This window comes from Diceros bicornis, chromosome 37 (genome assembly GCF_020826845.1).
Source record: "Diceros bicornis minor isolate mBicDic1 chromosome 37, mDicBic1.mat.cur, whole genome shotgun sequence".
Lineage (NCBI taxonomy): Eukaryota > Metazoa > Chordata > Mammalia > Perissodactyla > Rhinocerotidae > Diceros > Diceros bicornis.
Genome location: NC_080776.1, coordinates 18,651,256 through 18,670,951, shown reverse-complemented (window position 1 = coordinate 18,670,951; position 19,696 = coordinate 18,651,256). Strand labels below are relative to the sequence as shown.

The window sequence follows — 19,696 nt, the reverse complement described above, 5'->3', positions numbered from 1 at the left end:
AATTTTGAAAGAGGATCTAGGAGCCACTTGAGGACTGGGTTATAATATGGTAAAGCACTAAATATTGTGATTTTTAAGAGTTTTATCACCTTATTTATATTATTTTCTCTCTCTCCCCCCAAAAGTGCCACATACCACTTTCAGAAATTAAAAGGAATTTGATTTTCTGATTAAGAGTGATTTCACAACTCTAATGGGGCACATCCTGGAGTGTCACAGGTTGGACACCATTTCTCTGAAGTGTGTCAGCTATGAGGACTAGAAGGCAGTCGGCATAAACACCTGGCCGAACCTGTGGGGCAGGGAAGGGTATGCTGACTGCAGGTGCTGCTGTCAGAGCAGGAGGGAAAACCAACACTCCTTGATGAGGGCCCGGAGCAGGGTTGGGCTAAAGGCTCCAGATAGAGGGACAGCCGAAAAAGTTGAGGTAAGTCAAGATGTAAACGACAGGGAAGAGGAAAATAAATGAACACAAATAGTCCACTGACTTTTGACTTTAAAAGGAGCAGCAGCAGTTCTTTCTGGTGGAAACATTTTGGCTGTGGCTGGTGGCCACTGGGCAGAATGGGTAACGTAGCTCTGAAGTCTGCAGAAATATTCATTTCCATCAGCGGGACAGGTTCCCTTAGGGACAAGGAAAGAGTATCCAGAAGCAAAAGGGAGAAGTACGTTTACTGTCCTCTGCTTTACCTTCTCCATGTATGTGACTCTTGGGGATCTTACATGGGGCGCAGGGCTAGAGCAGAGCATGATTTAGGGGTTCCTGGGTCCCCTGGGAAAATACCATCACCATATCAAGTTGACTGCACCCCACCCAGCTCCCAAAATGTGCAATCGGGTGTCTATTTAATATGATTTCAATTAACTTGAGAAATTCTGTTCTTTAAGCTTTACTGGTGGGCAAATAAGCCTATTCAGTGGATCACCTTCGCCTCATTTCACTCTCCATGTCTCTGTTTTAGCTCATCAGTACTATCTCATGCCTAACAAGGCAAGAGAGGGCAATCCTTTAGTTTCTCAAAAGTAATTATTATCTACGTTAAAAACAAAAGCAAAAACGTAAGGAGTTTCTAGACACTTAAAATCTCCTTAGAATTTCCGAAGTAACCATTAAGCCATTTGCACCCTCTCTAAATTTGTTGAATTAGAATTATTCTCTCCCCTATCCAGCAAAATCAGTAGAATCTTTGGTGACGCAGGTATTAACGCTGCCCATCATTTAATGTGGGCGGTGGCTTGAAGGTGGCGCTGGAGAAACAGGCAGAAGCTGATGCACAGAGCAGGGCGATGTCTGAGTAAGAGTTATCCATTTACGTTTTCATTTTAAATCTTTATTGCTTTTCTCTGATTATAAAAATAAATGCTCACTGTAGTAAAATCCAGATCTTTCAGAAATATGTAATTCAGAAAGTGAAAGTAATGCATAACTCCAGCCGTAGGAGCAAATCATTCCAGCTTTTTCCTCTAACATTTATTTAAATGTCACTAACATTTATTTAAAACAAAATAAAACTGTTGCGGTGGTTGTCTTTTAAAATGGAATCACACTATGTTTAACCCAGCAACTTGCTTTTCTTGCTTAAGTTTTTATTTGGTCTACCAAATAAGTAACAGATCCATCACATTGTTTTTAAAAGGTTGCATAGTATTCTATGGTATGAATGATTCACAGTTTAAGCAAATTTCCACTAATGGAAAGATGTTTTTACAATCATTTTACTTTGGTGAACACTCTTGCTCACATATCCTAGCACACATGTGGAAAGCATTTTTGGATAAAATCCTAGAAATGGATTTGCTGGGTCAAAAGGTGCATGTATTAACATCTTTATTAGACAATACTTAAATTTTAAGTCTTTAAAATTGGTCTGTAGTTTGAAACAGCATTGGCACAATTCTTCGTTGCAAAGTTTCTCAAAGAACAGCCACCAAGTCTAGTTTTCTCTGATTCCTTTTTCAGAAGTCATTGAGATGACAATTTCCTGTCACAGCTGGCATGCGACCTTTTTCAGTGTTTTCAGTTTGTCAGTGCTACAAGAACTGTAAAGCATGTCAAAAATATTTGCCATTTTTGGGGAGTAAGCGTTTGGATTTTCTTTTTTTTCAGGTGACATTAGCTTCAGGTATCTTTTTGGAGTTTTGAGGATTAAGATAGATAAAATAAGACTAATCTATTACCCAATTTTTCTTCCTTCTTTCATCTCCAGGAGTGACTATAAGATGTTGGTGCTCTTGGGACAACCACCTGTGTTATCAGCTGTAAGAGGCCACGTCTGCCAATTCTCATCTACTTAGCATATGGTTACTGCTTCTAGCAGTTTTCCAGTATTTGTGACATTAAACCTAAGTCATTAGTTCTGACCATCTTAAGCAACACTTCTATTTCAAAAGGACAAAGAAGATAGAATTTCAAGAGAAAAATACTGATAATAGTACCCTCCTGACCCTCTTAGTCTAAAGTGATTTTTGCTTTCTCTAGATTCAGATTTTAAAGTGTCTGTGCTATTCATTAACTTGGCAATAAACTTACTTTGGACTTAAAAAAAAAAGATACAAAAGTTAAACCATTTAAGTGTTTATATAAATCAAATCACTAACTATGTTCCCCCTACTAGATTCTATGCTCCATGAGACAAGAGACTTTGGTTCACTGATGTTTCTCCAGCATCTAGAATGGCACCCAGCATATAGGCGTTTCATACATATTTGTTGAATGAATGTCAAATTCTTTGAAGGCAGGAATCTTCTTATTAGTTTTGCATCCCCAAAGTAAATGCCAAGGTGCTGATTAAAATTAAGGAAAGGATCTTCATTCAGGAACCCAACTTAAGACTTTCCTAGAAGCTAAATGTGAAATATCCCTGGCCTAAATAATTTCAAGATTCTTTCCAGCCCTAACTTACTATGAATCTACTAGTTTTCAAAGAATTAGAATCCAATATATGTTACTAAAACTGGAGTGAGAATAATCGGGTAAATCTTTGATTTAGAAGGCAGTGCACTGATTTTTCTAAGCCTTCGAATCATCATTGTAAAAATCAGATTTCAGAATTAAACTACATTGACCCCAAGCTATATTCTGTAAGTCCCTTATTTGAAAAAAAATCATGGCATCAAGTTGTTAAGTGGGAATGCCTGTATAATCATAAAAATATATTTTTAATGTTGCTGTATAAGCAAGAAGGCAAAGCAAATATTTGTGTACATTTATTTTCTGGAGTATGCCAATGGTGGTATGACCTTAATGAGACAGACATCTGCCTTCAAATCCATGTCAAATGTGCAGTTATTTGGATTTAAAGCTAATAAAAATAAAAGCAGTGAAAAAGAATTAAAAAGGAAATCAGAATGAAAAAAGGATCCATCTAAATCTGGGGCATATTTTGGATAATATACAATATTTTGGGGAATAAAGGCAGAAAGAAAGAAAAAAAACATACAAGAATCAATTTTAGAAAGTCACTCCAGAAAAAGGTCCATTTTATAAAACACAATTTAATTCTAGTCTTTTAGTACTTATTTATGTCAGACCACCTCTTACTGGATGTTTGGTTTCCTGTGTTCAGACTTAGAAAAATTATCTTGTGGTTAGAAAATAGCATATTCTCAAGACGCTTGACTGAAAAGACTGTTTTTTTTGGCTTACTATTTTTTACAGCAAATTTTACTTTAAAAAGAGAGTGAATTAATCAGATTTGAAATTAACTCTCACTGGTAGAACTGTAGTGGATATATTCAGTCTGCTTAAAAAAGAAAATGGAGCAGATCTTGAAAAGGATTTTATATATGAGCAGTTGACAGAAAGAATAGAGCCTGACAGAATAAAGGAGTTTTTGATCTGTTTTAAAAAAAAGAAAAATTTAAGAATACTTGGTGGGGAGGCGGGGGAAGACTTCATACAACAGAGTAACTACAGGAAGGCGGGTGCCCAAGTTAGACTAGAGAGCAAAGTCTGAAGAACATCAATAACAGAAGTACTCTTGGGGAAAACTAATATCAGGAGCACTCCTATGGATAATTTACTAAAATAAAAAGGTAAACAAGTATTCAATTTGTTGAGGCTTACAACATTAGAGCATAGTACACTTGGAATACCAGACCCTCAAGAAAAAGAAATGCTCAAAAAAATTTTTAAAGACAAATTATCAAAAAGGTTGTAAAGTAAAAATTAGAACATTCTAGCTTACTTGAGGCAGATGAAAATAGAAAATGAGGTAGGGATACGGTAAGATATTATTGCTTTCAATTACTCATGTTAGAAATGGAAGAACTGTTAGGATCATACATTTTAAAGTGAATGGAAACTAGTCAATGGTAAAAAATGTACAAAAAAGTAAATTTCAGCATTTAAGAAATTCCAATTAAATCTGTAAAAATTTCGTGCGGCCCTGTGGCTTAGCGGTTGAGGGCGCTCCCTCCGCTGCTGGCGGCCTGGGTTTGGATCCCGGGTGCTCACGGACACACCGCTTCTCCGGCCATGCTAGGGTGAGTCCAACTTACAGCAACTGGAAGGATGTGCAGCTATGACATACAACTATCTACTGGGGCTTTGGGGGAAAAAATAAATAAATAAAATTATAAAAAAAAAATCTGTAAAAATTCCTAAAACAAGTGTTTAATTTTTTTGACAACCTGTCACGCTTGTAATATTGATATTACACTTGTAATATTTATAAATCTTAGAATTAAAAAATAAAATAAATACTTCTATTTTAAAAGATGCTTTTGAAGCTATAAAAAATTATTCTCTGCCTATTTTATTTCATGGAAAAACTTACGAAATATTCAATATCTTCACCAAAACAAATATGTACAAAGTTCTAAATTTCATTTTATAGGAATACCATTCATTAAAGAACAAGGTGCATGAATATCTCAGAGACAGGCGTAAGCTAGGCCAGGAATCGTGTTCCGAGACGTGTTCCGAGGAGAGGCCCAGTTCAACTTGATCATTTCACGGGCGCAATAAATCATCCAACAGCCCACCTTCAATAGCCAAGCTAGTCATAAAAATAGGCCGACGGTTACTTTACTCCAGCGATAACATAATCCTCGGTCTTATTGTTGTGGAGCAGATGTCATTATGGGTGGGGCTGATGCGCAGAGCAGCTGAAACATTTTTGTACCACCTCCCGCACACTTTCAATGGGATAGACAGGGCTCCGACAAGGTAAGGGAAAAGCTCTCCACGATCAATCCCTACTAGAAATAAGGAAGTTTTGGTGTGGCCGTGGTACACGGAAAGACCACAATGAGATGTTTAAAATCCCCCATGATTAAGTCCTACCCTGGAAAAGAGATCGTCCCTTTCTTCCCTCCCCTGCCGGCTCCTCCTTGGGACACTTGGCTGAGTCTTTCTTTCCCTCCTTCCCACGCTGAGGTGAGGCTGCACGCGAGCCGGGGACGCCTGTTTTTCTCTTCGCGCGGAGGGAACTCTGCGGGTAGGAAGCCCGGGTGGCAGGAAGGGAGCGGGCGGCGCTGTGGGGAAGCCGAGAAGGCTCGCCGGAGACGGGCCGCGCTGGGGTTGGGAAGGGAAACGCGGGCCGCCGGGCCGGCCGAGGAGGCCGAGGTGACGAGGGAAATCTCCCGGCTTGGAGCTGGGGCCGGGCGCTTCCGGCGGGCCCAGCCGCTCTCAGCCGAGCGCGGCTCCCGTTCTAGGCTCCACCGGCGCGGGCAGGGAGTTGGTAGAGAGGGTAAACCGCGGCTCGCACTTGCCTGAGACCGGGTGACCAATAACTGGTAATAGTCTTTGCTCGGCGCCGGGCCTTGTCCTACAATTTCGAACAGAGTCTCCGGCAGCCACGACGCCATCTTGGGACGCCACCGCCGTCGCTAAGACAACCAGGAAGGGGCGGGGCTTGGTTGGGGTCATGGGGCCAAAGCCCTAGTTTAAATCGAACCCTGCTTTTGGGCTGGCAGGCGGTTTCTAACGTGGGGTGATCGTTCCTTCTTCCAAGGGTCACAGGGAACCCTGATCCGTGAAATTTCTACCTTCAGGTTCCCGGTGACCTGAAGGGGAATTAGTTCCTGCTGCCACAGAGGGGAGGGGGTGACCCCGGCGGAGGGATACCAAGCGAAGCTCACATTCCCCTTCCTGGTCCCTCGAAGGGATCGGGAGGAGATCGCAGGCAGCTGGGGGAGTCGAGCCGGGCCGTGGGGGAGGGAAGGGCGATGTGATGGGCCGCGAATAGGCAGCAGGGCCTGTCCCGCGGACGAGCCCGTCAGCCGCGGCCGAGGGGCAAAGTAGTTCCCGGAGGGTGTTGGAACGGGCAGGGAGGGAGGCAGCGCGGGCGGAGGCGCACGCCGGGCGCGGTGCTGCGGCTCAGCTGATAATTGAAGGGACCCGAAGAGCCGCCGCCGCCGCCGGGGGGGGTGGGGGGAGCGAGTGGAAGTTACTGCCGCGCCACCGAGTCCGGACCGGAGACTTTGGGGCCCAACTAGGTAATTGGGGCGCAGCTCCGAGCGGCGGGGCCAGGCCTGGGAGGAGGGGGCTGTGCTGAGGGGTTGGGGGTGTAGCGGGGGGGGGAGGAGCTGGAACAGAAAGTCCCAGGAAGCCCGGTTGTGTCATCGCCGCGATTCAGCCCCCGCTCGGCCTGCTCCCGGCGGCGGCGGCGGGGCCGCGGAAGGACCGGGCCGGGGGTTGACTGGCGAGGCGCTCGAGGGAAACCGCAGCCGGAGGGACGGGGGCCGGACGGGAACGGGGGTCGCTGGGTTCCCCCCTCTGGCCCCCCGCAATGAGGAGGGCCCTTCACGGAACCGGGGTAAGGCGTGCGGGTCTTGGGGAGCCCGGCGGGGGTCGGGGGGGCCGGAAGTGGGCTCTGGAGCTTGGAGGGCGTCTAGGAAGAGAGAAAGTGGGGGGCCGGAAGTGCAGGTGGGGGTTGTGAAGACGGCAAGGGTTCCCCGGAAATGGGATGGGGGGCCCGGAAACCGGGAGAGAGGAGGCTCCAGGGCCGGGGACGGCCCGGAAATGGAAACTAGGGAGCAGCTCGAGTGACAACAGTTGTGGGAAGCGAGGGTCAGAGGAGGGAGAGGCCGGAGTGACTTTAGACCGCAGTAAGGGGTTTCCTGCCAAGGGGGTGGTTGAGGGCGGGCGAGGCCGGAGCCGGGGTCTGCGCCGGGCAGTGTTTGGGCCGTGGGAAGTTGAGGCTGAGGGAGGATGACAACGAGATGGGCATGCAGGGGGGGCATGAAAGCGGCCGAGAAACTTGGCTGAGAGGAGCAGAGCATCCTTCTAAATAGATCAGAATGGAAACTGGGGGGGAAGGGGTCTAGGACTTGGGAGAGGGAGGTGGACCAATTGTCACTCCCATCGTATTAGCATTCAAAGCGAGTCAGGCGATTGATTTATTTATATGTGGATTACATAAAACATTATAACGTGTGTCCATTCAGTTCACTCTCTCCCCTCCATCCTTCTCCAGAGTGAGTGGCTTTCTAGTTCAGAAACAAGTTGGGGGAGTTCTAATAACCAAGTAAAATCCCACATCCTGCCCTCCTCCTCGTTCTTCCACAGAATAAGAGAAATCCTGCATTTGCTAGAGGGAAAAATTAATAAAAATTCAAAACCACCTGCAAATCGGGGGGGAAATAACTTACCCATTTGAACTCCTGCCGGGGGACGGGAGGGAATTGATTACCCTTGTGTGGTGAGGAGAGAACGGAAGGGGCAGTTCCTGCACCCTTAAGAAAGATTTGTTTATTTTTGATAATACCGGTTTACCTCGTCTGGGGGAGGTTTAGCTTAAGGATCGGGTCTGGCAGGGGGTATAGTTGAGTTGCTTCGTTAGTGAATTGGGGGAGGGAATGTGTCAGTGTGTAAACGTTCGTGGGGGGTGGGGGTGGGGGGTTCGTTTGATAGCGCAGTGAATCTGTTCCCAGTGGACGTGTAACTGCTCCCCTTCTGTCTCCCTTCCTAGTCGGCCTTCCCCGGTCTTGCCCGGACTGCCAAATCACCCGATCCCCGGGCTTGACTATGTTCTGTAGGCCCTTTAGTGGTATGTTTAACTTTCTATTCCTCTCCAGTCTCCGTAGATATTTTTGGCATTTCATTTTTTAAAGACCTGGCAAGTCGAGGCCCAGAATCTCCTCTCTAAAAACAAAACAAAACAAATACGAGGTGGAAAGTTGAAAGAGCTATTGAGTGGGGTGAAAAACCGACGCTCCGAACAAAGATCCTAGTTGTTGGAGAAAAAGGCAAGAGGCCTATATATGAGGCCTGTGTGTGTCGCATTTACACCCGGGGGAGGGAAGCAGTTAGGGTTGAGGAGTAGAATTAGCAGAGGTTTAGAGACAGTAAATTACAGAGGGTTTTTTTGAGGCTTATTTTCATAATTACAGCATGCAAAGAGATGAATATTAAGTGGGAATTTGAGAGTAAACACAATTTCTAATTCTTTCTTTTGAAACTCCTTGCTCCAGGTTCAGTCCCAGAAACATTGAATTAGCGTGGCTTGTATATCATCTCTGTGAGCTTGGGGAGTTTTTATTTCATTTATTTTAGGCTTAAAGAGAGCACATTAACATGGTTGGGGTTTGTGGGCTTTGTCCACATCTGCCTTTCTATGAATGTGCCAATATCCATAAGAATTGAAGAACTGTAATTAAGATTATCATTGTTTCCATTTGCTCCCCAGTTTTTCAGGAGTTTGGTATTTAAGTCTGCTCAGCTGACATTTACTATTTAGTTTGTGTCTATGGACAGGCTTTTTGTTTTAGTTTTTCCTTTACTTTCTCAAAGTTTTAGAACACTGGCAGTAAGAGTTTCAGAAGGTACTAAACTAAAATAATTATATTTTAAAAAATAAAGGGCCTGCTAGGGCAGGGTAAAATCAATGCTTTCACCAGCAAAGTAAATTCAGAGTAATGTTGACTTTTCCTTTCTAACTTTTAAGATTACTGGATTTACCTTACCTGGATAGGTTTTATGATCCTGTTGTAAGGACATCATCATCTAGCAAAGAGATGCGCACTGGCCTGGGAATTCACACACTGTCAGTTAGTAGCTGTGTGACCTTGAGCTATTCACTTAACCTATCTGGTCTCCAGTTATTTTTATCTGTAAAATGGGGTGGGTAATCCCTATTTTACCTCACTGGGGTTGTGAGACCCAGTGGCTATCATGGCTATGAAGAACTACAAACTGCTAAATAAGTGTAAGATGTTATCACTAGTTTTAGAAAATTATGTTAGCTATTTTGAAGTCATTAAAAAAAGATACAGCTTCTCAGCGGTGGTGGTGATGGGGGGTGGGCGTTGATGTAAGGTAGGTTGAAGATAATGAAGTTATAGTAGTTTATAATGTGAAATGGCTGCTAAGTTGGTAGTGGAACTTGGCCCAGTTTTTATCTGTTAAAATAAAATTGTTTTTTGCATCAGCATGCTAGATGCTTTTTCACTATACATCCTACTGAATAAATTTGTTAGTCCTGTTTAGAGAAACCTCAGACAAATTTCTTGGTGCTTTTGTTATTGACAAAATTTGTTCCTGTTCTGGTGTGAAATTGATTTTCTAGTATCAGAGACTACAGTTAAGGAACCACATTTCTGAATCTTGATCTGTTTATAGAATCTAGGGAGTTTTTTGTTTTTAATTCTTTCAAGTGGATGGGTGGGGATCTTTTTGAGCAAATGTGATACCAATTGCCCCTTTATTTTTCCCTGTTTGCAGAAGTAATTTGAAGGACTCGGGTTGAAAAAGCAACCTGCTTGTTGCTTTTCATCTTCGCTCAAGTTCTTTCTCCGGCCAGCCTGACCTGGACTTTTTCCTCATTTAAGGTTCACTTCAACTCACCCCTTCCAATCACTTCCTCAAAAACTTCTACCTTATGATCTTTTCTATTTCTTGATTATCTTTATATGCTTCATTTTGGGGTTTTAGTACTAAATTTGTTGACATGTGTTGCTTTTGTTTCCTCAACTGGATTATAGGCTTCCTGAGGGCAAGGATTTTCTAATATCAGTGTGTTTTGCATGAAGGCGCACTCCTAAACTCAATTGAAAATAATACCTGTTTTCCTTCCCGCTCCAAACCAGTAATGTTAGCCTGGGCTTGCTCAATGTATAAACCAGTCTTCCTACTTGGAAAGGTTCTTAGCCCCAGCAGATTCTTCAGGATGCTGTTTGGTTTAGTGATCACTGCCTCTTCACAGCTCCCTGGCTAATGTGCCATCAGAGTGCCTGGATAGGGTGCTGGATGCAAGAGTGAGAATTCAGTGGATATTATTCTATAAGTATAATTTGTAGATAAGTATAATTGATGCTTGTAGTTCTTAACATGTAATGTTAGCTTTACATTTGTGTATTTTCTTTTAGTGCCTGGGTATAGTTCCAACAGCTATGTTGCAAATTTCTTGAAGGCAGAAACCCCTAGCACTTGTTCTTTACGTCTTCTACCTGGTCTGCTAGGTTACTCTGTATGTAGTGGGTGTTTGCTGTTATTTGTGGTAAGTAGGTAAATATATTGATGCTGTCCAGTCTCTTGATTTTTAAGTAAAATTGAGTTTGGCTAATGTCCTGGATTTTTAAAAATGCAGTTCTCTAATTAAATCTAATATCCTAACTTACTGCGAAGTTGGCAAAAGAAGTTGTTTCCTAGACTGAAATAAGTCTGTTCAATAGTTTTTCTCTGAGGCCTTTTAGATTTTGGTTGTGATTCTTGTAGTTTCATTTTATTGGATCGTCCAGAAGAAAAAGGAACTTGTCCGTTATTCAGACTTACCTGTTTTGTCTTTACTTTGCAGAAGCTGTTGGTAATAGTTTTGTGGTTGTGCTTGATTTAAAAAGTCTTTGTAGTGGCATAGAATTAAAAAAGCTGCCTGCTACTCTGTGCTCTTTCATAAGTGAACATTGCTGTTCAAGCGAGTATCTGATTTGAAGGTAAAGGACTTGAGTTCTAGTCCTGATTCCCTTTTCTGTCTTTCCAGTGTCTTTTCTGTCTATCCAGTCCTGATGCCTTTTCTTTCTCTGTGACCTTGGGCAAATGATTTAACCTTTGTGAGTTTCAAGTGCCTAATCTGAAAAATGTGGTTAGTGCCACCTAACCTAGAGTTAATTGTCTTTTGTATGCTAGACACTGTATTTAGGAGAATAGGCTACAAAGATGGGCTGGAACACAGGGTCCTTCCTCCGTTGGTTCATTGCAGTATTGACCATTGCCTCATTTGTTAACACCCTCCTACCTAGAACATACTTCTAATATATATGTAGGTATCCTACTTGAAAATATTCGAGTATACAATGGTATTCCTTAGTCAATTATGAATTCCTTGACGTCAGTCTTCCCCCTTTTTATCCTTGGTATTTAGCACAATGCTTGGCCCATCATAGGGATTCTTTAAATGTTAATTGAAGGAATAAGTCTTATAAGAATAAAATACTGTAAGTGAAAATATTTTGTAATGGGGCTTAATGTCCTATTTTATTTGTTTTAATAAACATTTGGGTCATTGTTAATGCTAAAATGATTTGGGGAGTTTTTTTAATCTGTTGGTATATATTTTAGAGACTGCAAGTTACTTTAAATCGTGTATATTAAAAAAATTAGGGCAAGCCATTTCTTATTCTTTAATCGTCCATTATTTGCATATAGTAGTTGATCATTTAAATGGTACATTGAGGATCTAAGTATGTTTTGCTACAATGTGCATATATGTTTAGTACAGAATTGAGTTTGATACATCATTTTAGTTTTTCTGTTTCTTTTTAGAAAGGATGTGTTTATTTCTATAAATATAGTATTATTACCCATATATGGATTTTGAAGGCTATTTATAAGCTGAACTATCTTATCAACAAGCCTTCAAGACCTGAAGTTAGAGCATTTCGATGTGTATTTTAATCAACTTGTTGGCTGTCATAACCAATGAGTTCTACCCTGACTTCAAAACTCCTACTCATTCTACCTGTGGGCAGCATTCTGAAGAAATAAATGTGGCTTGCACTGTCTTCTTAATGTCAGATTAATTCAGTTTGAAGTCCTTATACTGGTAAACACGTGTGATGCCCTGGAAATCCAAAGTGAGTTTTTGCAGGTGGCGCATCTGAAATTCACTGTTGAGTTGTAATTTAAGCTGCTTTGTGTCCTTAGAGAGCAGGTTCATGGAGATCATATGGAGGCCTCCCCCCCCCCCCCCCCCCCCCCCGCTCTTTTTAAATTCTCCAAAACCAGGTGCTTGTAGTTGCTCTGTAAATAGCAAATATATGAAAATGCTCTAACTTCTGCTATGGCCCCAGTATTTTGTAATCCTGCTTTGCACCCGTGGCTGCATGTAATCAGATTGAGCTGCTTGTTCCTCTCTGAACACGCCCAGGAACTTGCAGCATTCTTGTCCTGGTTTTGATTGTTTTGTCTACCTGGGTTGATACCCCTCCTTCATCTTACTTCATCTTACATCTCTTGTAGCTACATATACACTTAACTCTTCCAGTAGCTCCTGTGAGATTTGGACTCTTCCTTCTCTTCTCCCCTTCTCCTCTCTTTGGCAACATTTTGTTTCAGTTTTGGCTTTCACAGTCTGTCTTAATTAGTTGTTTACATCTTCTTTACTAGATCTTTGGCTTCTTGGGGTAGAGGTCTCATTCTTCTATCCCTACAGTGGCTGGCACACGGCTCCTGACATAACGCATTGTACATGGTAGCTGACAGTGGTAGAGTTCCTTTTGGTGACACATTAAGAAACTATATTGTGAAATAATATTAGCATCATTTGCCATAGTTTACTGTCAACTTGCTTATTTTAGTTTTTCAGGGTTTGGTAGCTGAGTGTAGGATCCTAGAATATAGATTTTTCAGGATTAGGCTCATTAAAATCAGCTACTTAAGGGATTGTGAAGGCACTAGACTATTTTAGTAACTTGGTTACCCCAGGTTTAGCATTTGGGGATTACGTATATTAGTAGATGAAAGTTTACATATCAGTACGTATTTATCAAGTGCTTACTGTGCACCAGGATTGCGCTGGGAGAAATGCGGAAGGAACTTAAGACGTAGTTCTTGTCCTCTGAGTACTGTTATGTTTCATTTGGTTGATAATCACTTATCTTGTCAAACTTACTTGGTAACTATATGTAGTATAGTATTTAGCATAGAGAAGTATTCTGTAGATATTCTAAATGTAGGTTTCTGCATTTAGAAAACCTGATATGAGAATCTAAATTAAGAAACATAAATTAGGGCATGATTTTTGGCTTTACTGAATAAATTGTTGGAAGCACCTTCATTATACAAATATTTTATCAGCAACTAATGCTTGTGCATTTCTGGTTCCCTACAAGGTCTTCCCTCTTGGAGAATGTTGAGGAGAAAGAAGAGATTTAGTAAATGAGAGCTCTAATCTTGAAGTGTACTCTATTGCAGATGAGTTCAAACTATGACAGTAGAACACAACATATAACATTGTGCATATTTGTTATTAATTACGAAGGTGAGTTTTATACAGTGGATACTCAGAAGTTGAGAGAGAGATTCAGTCCTGGGTTGAAGTTACTGAGGAAGACTTCATGGGGAGAGGAGGAGCTGGAGCTGGCCCTCATTGTTTGGATAGCTATGGAAGAATGGCGAGCTTAAAGGTGAAATTGTGGTGAGGTAAACTGGCCCTCTGGAGTAGAGGGTACACATTTATGAAATAACAGGAAATGTGGGCTGAGATTATTGAGGTTCTTAAATGGGAGAATAAGAAATTAGATTTAAGAAATGGACATTTTGAATTTATTATTGATCCCTGAGTAGGCAGTGACAACATGAAAAAAGTGTACAAAAATATTTAATTTGTCAATGAACTGAAAAGAAAAATGGAAATACTTTTAGATCTTGTTTATCTTTTTATGGAATTGTTTCCCTTTCCAGGACTGCATATAAGGGTTTTTGTGCTAAGTTTTGGGGCTATAGAAGCAGTGAGGTAAAACTTCTTTTTCAGTTTCCCTACCTAATAATTAAAATAGTTTTGTTCGGTGAACAGGAGCTGGTTAAGTGTCTAAATGACTCCCATTGCTCCCCTGTTCAGTCACAGAATTCTTCCTTCCTTTAGTGGAAGCTGGCAGTCATTTTGGCTTAATACATTCAACTATTGTTTATTTAGAGATTTTTTTAATTCACAGTACTGTTTGAGAATTAATACATGATTTTTTGTGAGTTATTCACTCAGTAATTTGTCAGTCTTATTTATAGGAGAAACTTTTGCCTAGCGTCTAATACAGTAAAAAAATGTTTAAAACAAAAGCAGGTTATGGTTTAAGTATTACATACTTTTAAAAAGTGCAAATTAATATTACCCAGTTTAATCAAGTTAAATATTTTAATAAAATATTTGCCTAGCACTCTGGTTGATGTGGTATACTGTTATCCCTTTTACTTTCGTAAAAGTACATACAACAAGATATCAAAAATGGGAAATGAGGTTAGATGGTGGCTGAAGGGAAAGTAAAGTTGAAGAGGATAATATTTTATTCAGGGATCTGGTAGCAGTAATATTTAGCTTTGTTTAGCTGCTTTTGTTTCTAGCATATTGTAGACTGCTAACTGCATTTTGAGTTAGTTTGATTCTTATGTGGAGATAGCAGAGATGCTGGCTGTTAGTACAAGTGTATGACTTAAAATAGTACCTGTTAAGGCTGTATTGTCCAAAATTTGTGGGGTTTTGTGGACTTTAGAATAAAAACATTTGTGAAGTCTGTGTATTTTACTGCTACGGCAGGCAAGAGTGCTTATTTTTCTGCAAGACAGTCATGCAGCTTCCTATTTTTTTCCTCTATGAGGTGTATATTTCCATTTCTTCGCCCACCTAGTCTCAAGAGGAAATTAGACCTGATCTCTATCCCTCCATCCCAGATCTAAAAGCATTTGTGCCCTTTTCCCAGTAGATGGCATTTTTGAGAAGATTCAGTGGCTAACTTGGTGATCAGATCTGTTGGCTAGTTATTTCTCAACTGTCATTAGGAACTTTGGTGTTGATTTTCACATTTTGACTTCAAAATACTTGTCTCAGAAAACTAGACTGTTAATTGCAGAGTTCATCTCCTTTTTTACTCTGCTCTTTGCCCTGCCTTTTGAAAAGTTTTGCCCTCCCAGTTGCTGCTATGAGGTAAGACTTGGGGAATTTCAGCCCTTGGTGTGGCACTGTAAGACAATCTGCTTCTGCCTCTTCTGACCATCTAGTATTACTTTTCAGCTGCCTGTATATTAGGCCATGCCATTTTTTCCCAGGTGTCTTCTCATTACACAAACTAAGTACTACTGAGAGGAATTACTGAGGAGATACTAGAGCCGTCATTTGGGATCTTTGTGGTAGCACCTGTTTTAAATGATACTCAGTTTCTCTCTGAGTTGGCTAAGGAATCAGTAAACTTAATGTTTGCTGGAATAGCAGCATTTCTTTCTCTTCTGTTGGATGGACCTTCTGCTTCACTCATGTGCTTACTTACATTCAGCGTATTAACGCTTTGTTTCTTGTTACGAAAAAAGAAAATAAAGGTGATTTGTAATTGCACAATTAACTTTGGAGAGTTTACTATATGTGGAAAAACTTAGAACTTGTTCAGGATGCCTGCTGAGTTTATTTCAATTTTTAATGTGACAGTAAAGGATTTGAGAAGTTTCCGTATTACTTAATTAAGAGAGTTGTAAAGTTAGGAATGGCTTAACCTATAGTTCTTTTAAGGAATGTAAAATCAAGGACTTAATAAAACAATGGTTCTAAAAATTTCTGAGATTACTTCTGTTTTAGGGGCTAGTAGTAGAATCATGGTACAAGGGAAGAAATTATCTTGGTTTCAGCAGCTGCTGCATTTCTCTCTTTGAGGTCTTGCTTGAATTGCATTAGCTATTCTCTCAAACCTAGAAAAACAATCATCGAAGACATCTCTGCTCTCAATGAAGTTAGTCTGAAGTTAGCAGTGGAGATGGAATTAGTATATATAAATAGTAAGCAAGTGGTATGTATTATTATAAATATTTTTGAACACTTCTTATTTCAAGTCCTAGGTCAAGATTTGAGATTATGGAGATATATAAGATGTGGTCCTTGGCCTTCAGTTTAAAGTCTCATTGGGGGATGGTAAACTTGGGGACAAAATTAACCATTAAAAACAACTCTTAAACTGGATTCCAAAACATTACTCAGATGCCTCATCAGGTGACTAGCTGTTTGGAATAGAGAAAATGGTAAAAATATTACCAAGATATTTCTCAGAATAGTTGTATTATCTGCATCCATGTGTACTTGCCCATACTGAATTCCAAATTCAAATCCTTGTTACTTTTCTGATGTGGCTTTCACTGTAAATATGTATGATATAGTCTAATAGTGATCTAGATCAATCCAGTGGTGTGGGAGATTAATAAGATAAGAATAATAAGAGAAGGCTTCATGAATAATAGTAATAGCAACAGCAACTAACCTTTGCTGACGCCTTCCCTTTTCTCCGTGGTACTGAGTCTCCAGGGGGCGGGGGTGAGGTGGAGGTGGATAGGTGAGTGGGTAAACTGAAGAGAGTTGGACATTCTAGACAAAGGAGTGTAATGAGGGTGGATGAGAGTCTCTGTCTGAAGAGGATATAATTTTTCACTAGCAGAGGAGAGTTAACTGTACTGAGTAAATATATTCTACATTCTGTGTTTATTTTATTTTCTGTGTTTAGTGAGTTCTTTGCCCCATATCTTCACCTAAGGAGGATGTACCGTATTCTTCCATATGCTTCCTATGCTTCTTAGGAGTATCCCAGGGTTATTCATAACCCCAGTTGAAATAATAGGAAAAATATAAATATTGTGGAAAATAAGATGAAAGAATGACCCAATTAATATCTGTGCATGCATTTACATTAACATTTTATTTCTCCTTCAAGTTGGCATTTTTATCATGTAACTTTAGTCAGTTTTCATAGAAAATTTTGCTTTTCCATGGCTATACACATTTATATATTTTGAAGGCAATGTCATGTAGAAAGAATATGAGCTTTGAAGCCAGACACTCTGTTTAGACAAGATCTTCCATAGTCTAGCTATGTGATCTTGGGCAAGTCATTTAAACTCTCTGAGGCTTAGTTTACTTGGGTATAAATAGGTTACTGTTAGGATCATGCATAAATAGTATATACTTGTTAAATGGTATTTGCTATTTTTATTTATAGTGATGCGGAAAAATTGTATGTTGAATAGTTCAGAGAAGAGTTTACACAATATCATCTTCCAAAACAGGGGTCAGCAAACTTTTTTTTTTTGCAAGGTGCCAGATAGTAAATATTTTTGTCTTGGCAGGTCATGCAACCTCTGTTGTAATTACTCTGCTGTTTGGGGTGAAAGCAGAGTAATTGACTGTGTTCTAATAAGACTTTATTTACAAAATGAAATAGTGGGCCAGATTTGGCCTGCGGGTGGTAATTTGCCAGCCTCTGCTCTAGAATGTTACTTGCTACCTTGATTTTGTTCGCAGGAATTTGAAATGCTATCTAAATGTTTTAAAGATAATGTGATAATGTCTAAGTGATAAAAGGAGCTTAGTCTAAGTGGCTAAGAGCAAAGACTGGGATTCAACTTAAATCTTAGCTTTAACACTATTAGCTGTGTGACCTTGGGTAAGTCACTTTATTTTGGCTTCAGTTTCGCCATCTGTAAAATGGGAATAATAATAGTACCTATATTTTAGGTTTGTTGTGAGGATTAAATTAGTTAATATGTAAAACTTGTAGAACAATGCCTGGTATAAGTGTTCAATGTGTTAGCTATTATTGTTGGTAACCATTCTTTTTGAGGGGAAGCATTTTTATTTTGCTTTCTTATATTGATAGCCTATCTAAAAAGATAGGTTTGAGAAGATGGATTTCCCTGATACCAACTTGGAATTACCTGAGTGGTAGAGTTCAAGGATGGAAAGGAGATCATTTGAGGATATTGGTGGACTCTGCAGCAAGATGGAGCTGGGTTCTAGTTCTTAGTTGTTTGACCTTGGGTAAGTTACTTAATGTGTAAATTATAGAAAATACATACTTTACAGGATTCCTTTGAGTTTTTAATGAGAGAGTGAAGTCTTAGCACAGTGCCTGGTTCGCAGTTAAGTGATCAAATGGTAGTTGCTATATTACAGTTAGGATATTGGCTCCTAGAAGGAGTTTAATAGTAGCTTTTATTCTAATAGTTCTTTTAAATGATGACTTATTTTCACAGTTGATATAAATGTATAAAATTACAGTTGACAGTGTGTGAATTTATTATTTTTAAGGTGTTATAATTTAGGTGTTGAGTAAATTTAACTGACAGTTAAAATGAAACTTTAAAGATTGAAAGGAAAAATATCGATGACCTGGGCTAACATGTAGTGTTCTGAAAAGTTTTTTGGGGGCCAGTTTCTACATTTGATTCAGGTTCAAAGGTTTTATCATTGTTAATTATAGTCTTCTTGACTACTAATAATGGTTTCAAATGAGTAAGGTCAGTGTTAGATGTGTGATATGGCTTAAGGTTTTTTGATGTCTTTTTGATATAATTTCAGACTTATAAAAATGGTGTACAAGTATTATAAGGAATATCCCATATTCCCTTTACCCAGTTTCAAGGTCAAGTGTTTTTTTTTTTTTTTAATTGTTAGAGGATAAGTTTTCTCTTTTAAAACTTTTTTAATCAATGAAAACTTTTTTTTTTTTAAAGAAATAGTTGCGGTAAAATCTACTGAGAAAAGGTCAGTACAGTGAACATTTTTTCATGTGGCTCTTTACCAGTGGTTATACGCTTGCTGACTTTTCAGAGTGTTGTGAATGCACTGTAATGCCTTGCTCCTGACTGTTGGCTATCATTAGCGAACATTATTATACTGAGCCTTCATTGGCAGTTGGACACTTATAAATGGCCTGCTTTTTAAGGAACTGATTTGCTTCAGACAGTGAGTACCCCTCCTCGCCCCCCTTACTAGTTGGTGGGCTTGGATTTGTTTAGGCACTGTGTGTGCCACACCCTACTCCCTCCAGCTTTTCATGTGTTAGTTGCAAAACTGCTTGTTAGAGTTGTGTAGTTAAGTAAGAAGGTAAGTTCAGAGTGAAGGCTTGCGTCACTTCGGTTTAAGAGAGTGGTAATTCTGGTAGCTCAAAGGTATTTAAAAAGTGTATTAGTTCTCAGCACTTTTCTCCTTAGTTGAGGGGATCAATAAGGCTTTTTTATTTTTTATTGTGAAATTTTTGTTATACATTATTATCAGTCATCATATAAGTGCGTCCCTCCACCCCTTGTGCCCACCCCCCAACCCCCTAGCCCCTGGTAACCACCAGACAGTTCTATCTGTCTGTGTGTTGGTTTATCTTCCACACATGAGTGAAATCATGCGCTGTTTGTCTTTCTCTTGCTGGCAATAAGGCCTTTTTAAATAGGTGCTTTAAACCTGTTATTTCTGAAAATAGTAAAATAAGTAAGGGCCTTATTCTACAGCAAGTGAGGGCCTGTTGTATACTAGGCAGACATATTGTGCAAAACCTTTTACCTTTAAGTTTCAACATGTCACATCTTCTCTCTTCCGGAATGCCCTTTTTCCCTTGCTTGCCATTCCTTAGTAATGACTCCTACTATCTGTCCTTGCCTGCTTGAAGCGTCTTAGGTGAGAGGACTTAAACATTTTTTAAGTAAACTTGGTTTATTCTAGAATAGTTTCAGATTTACAGAAAAGTTGCAAAGATAGTTACCTATACTCCTCACCCAGTTTCCCTTTTGTTAAGATCT

At 40.0% G+C, this 19,696-nt stretch overlaps 1 protein-coding gene across 15 annotated transcripts in view; it reads left to right on the top strand.

Annotated features, from left to right (window-relative positions):
* The first annotated feature begins 5,377 nt into the window (after window positions 1-5,377).
* TRIP12 (thyroid hormone receptor interactor 12) overlaps window positions 5,378-19,696 on the top strand; it is a 151,187-nt gene continuing 136,868 nt past the window's right edge. For 13 of the 15 annotated variants that reach the window (XM_058533161.1, XM_058533158.1, XM_058533157.1 and 10 more), the window contains exon 1: window positions 6,013-6,441. The gene's annotated coding sequence lies outside the window, so the exon portion shown is untranslated. Of the gene's footprint in view, window positions 5,442-6,012; window positions 6,442-6,678; window positions 6,762-19,696 lie in introns of those variants that run through there. The other 2 variants (XM_058533147.1, XM_058533146.1) reach the window with 2 other exon arrangements.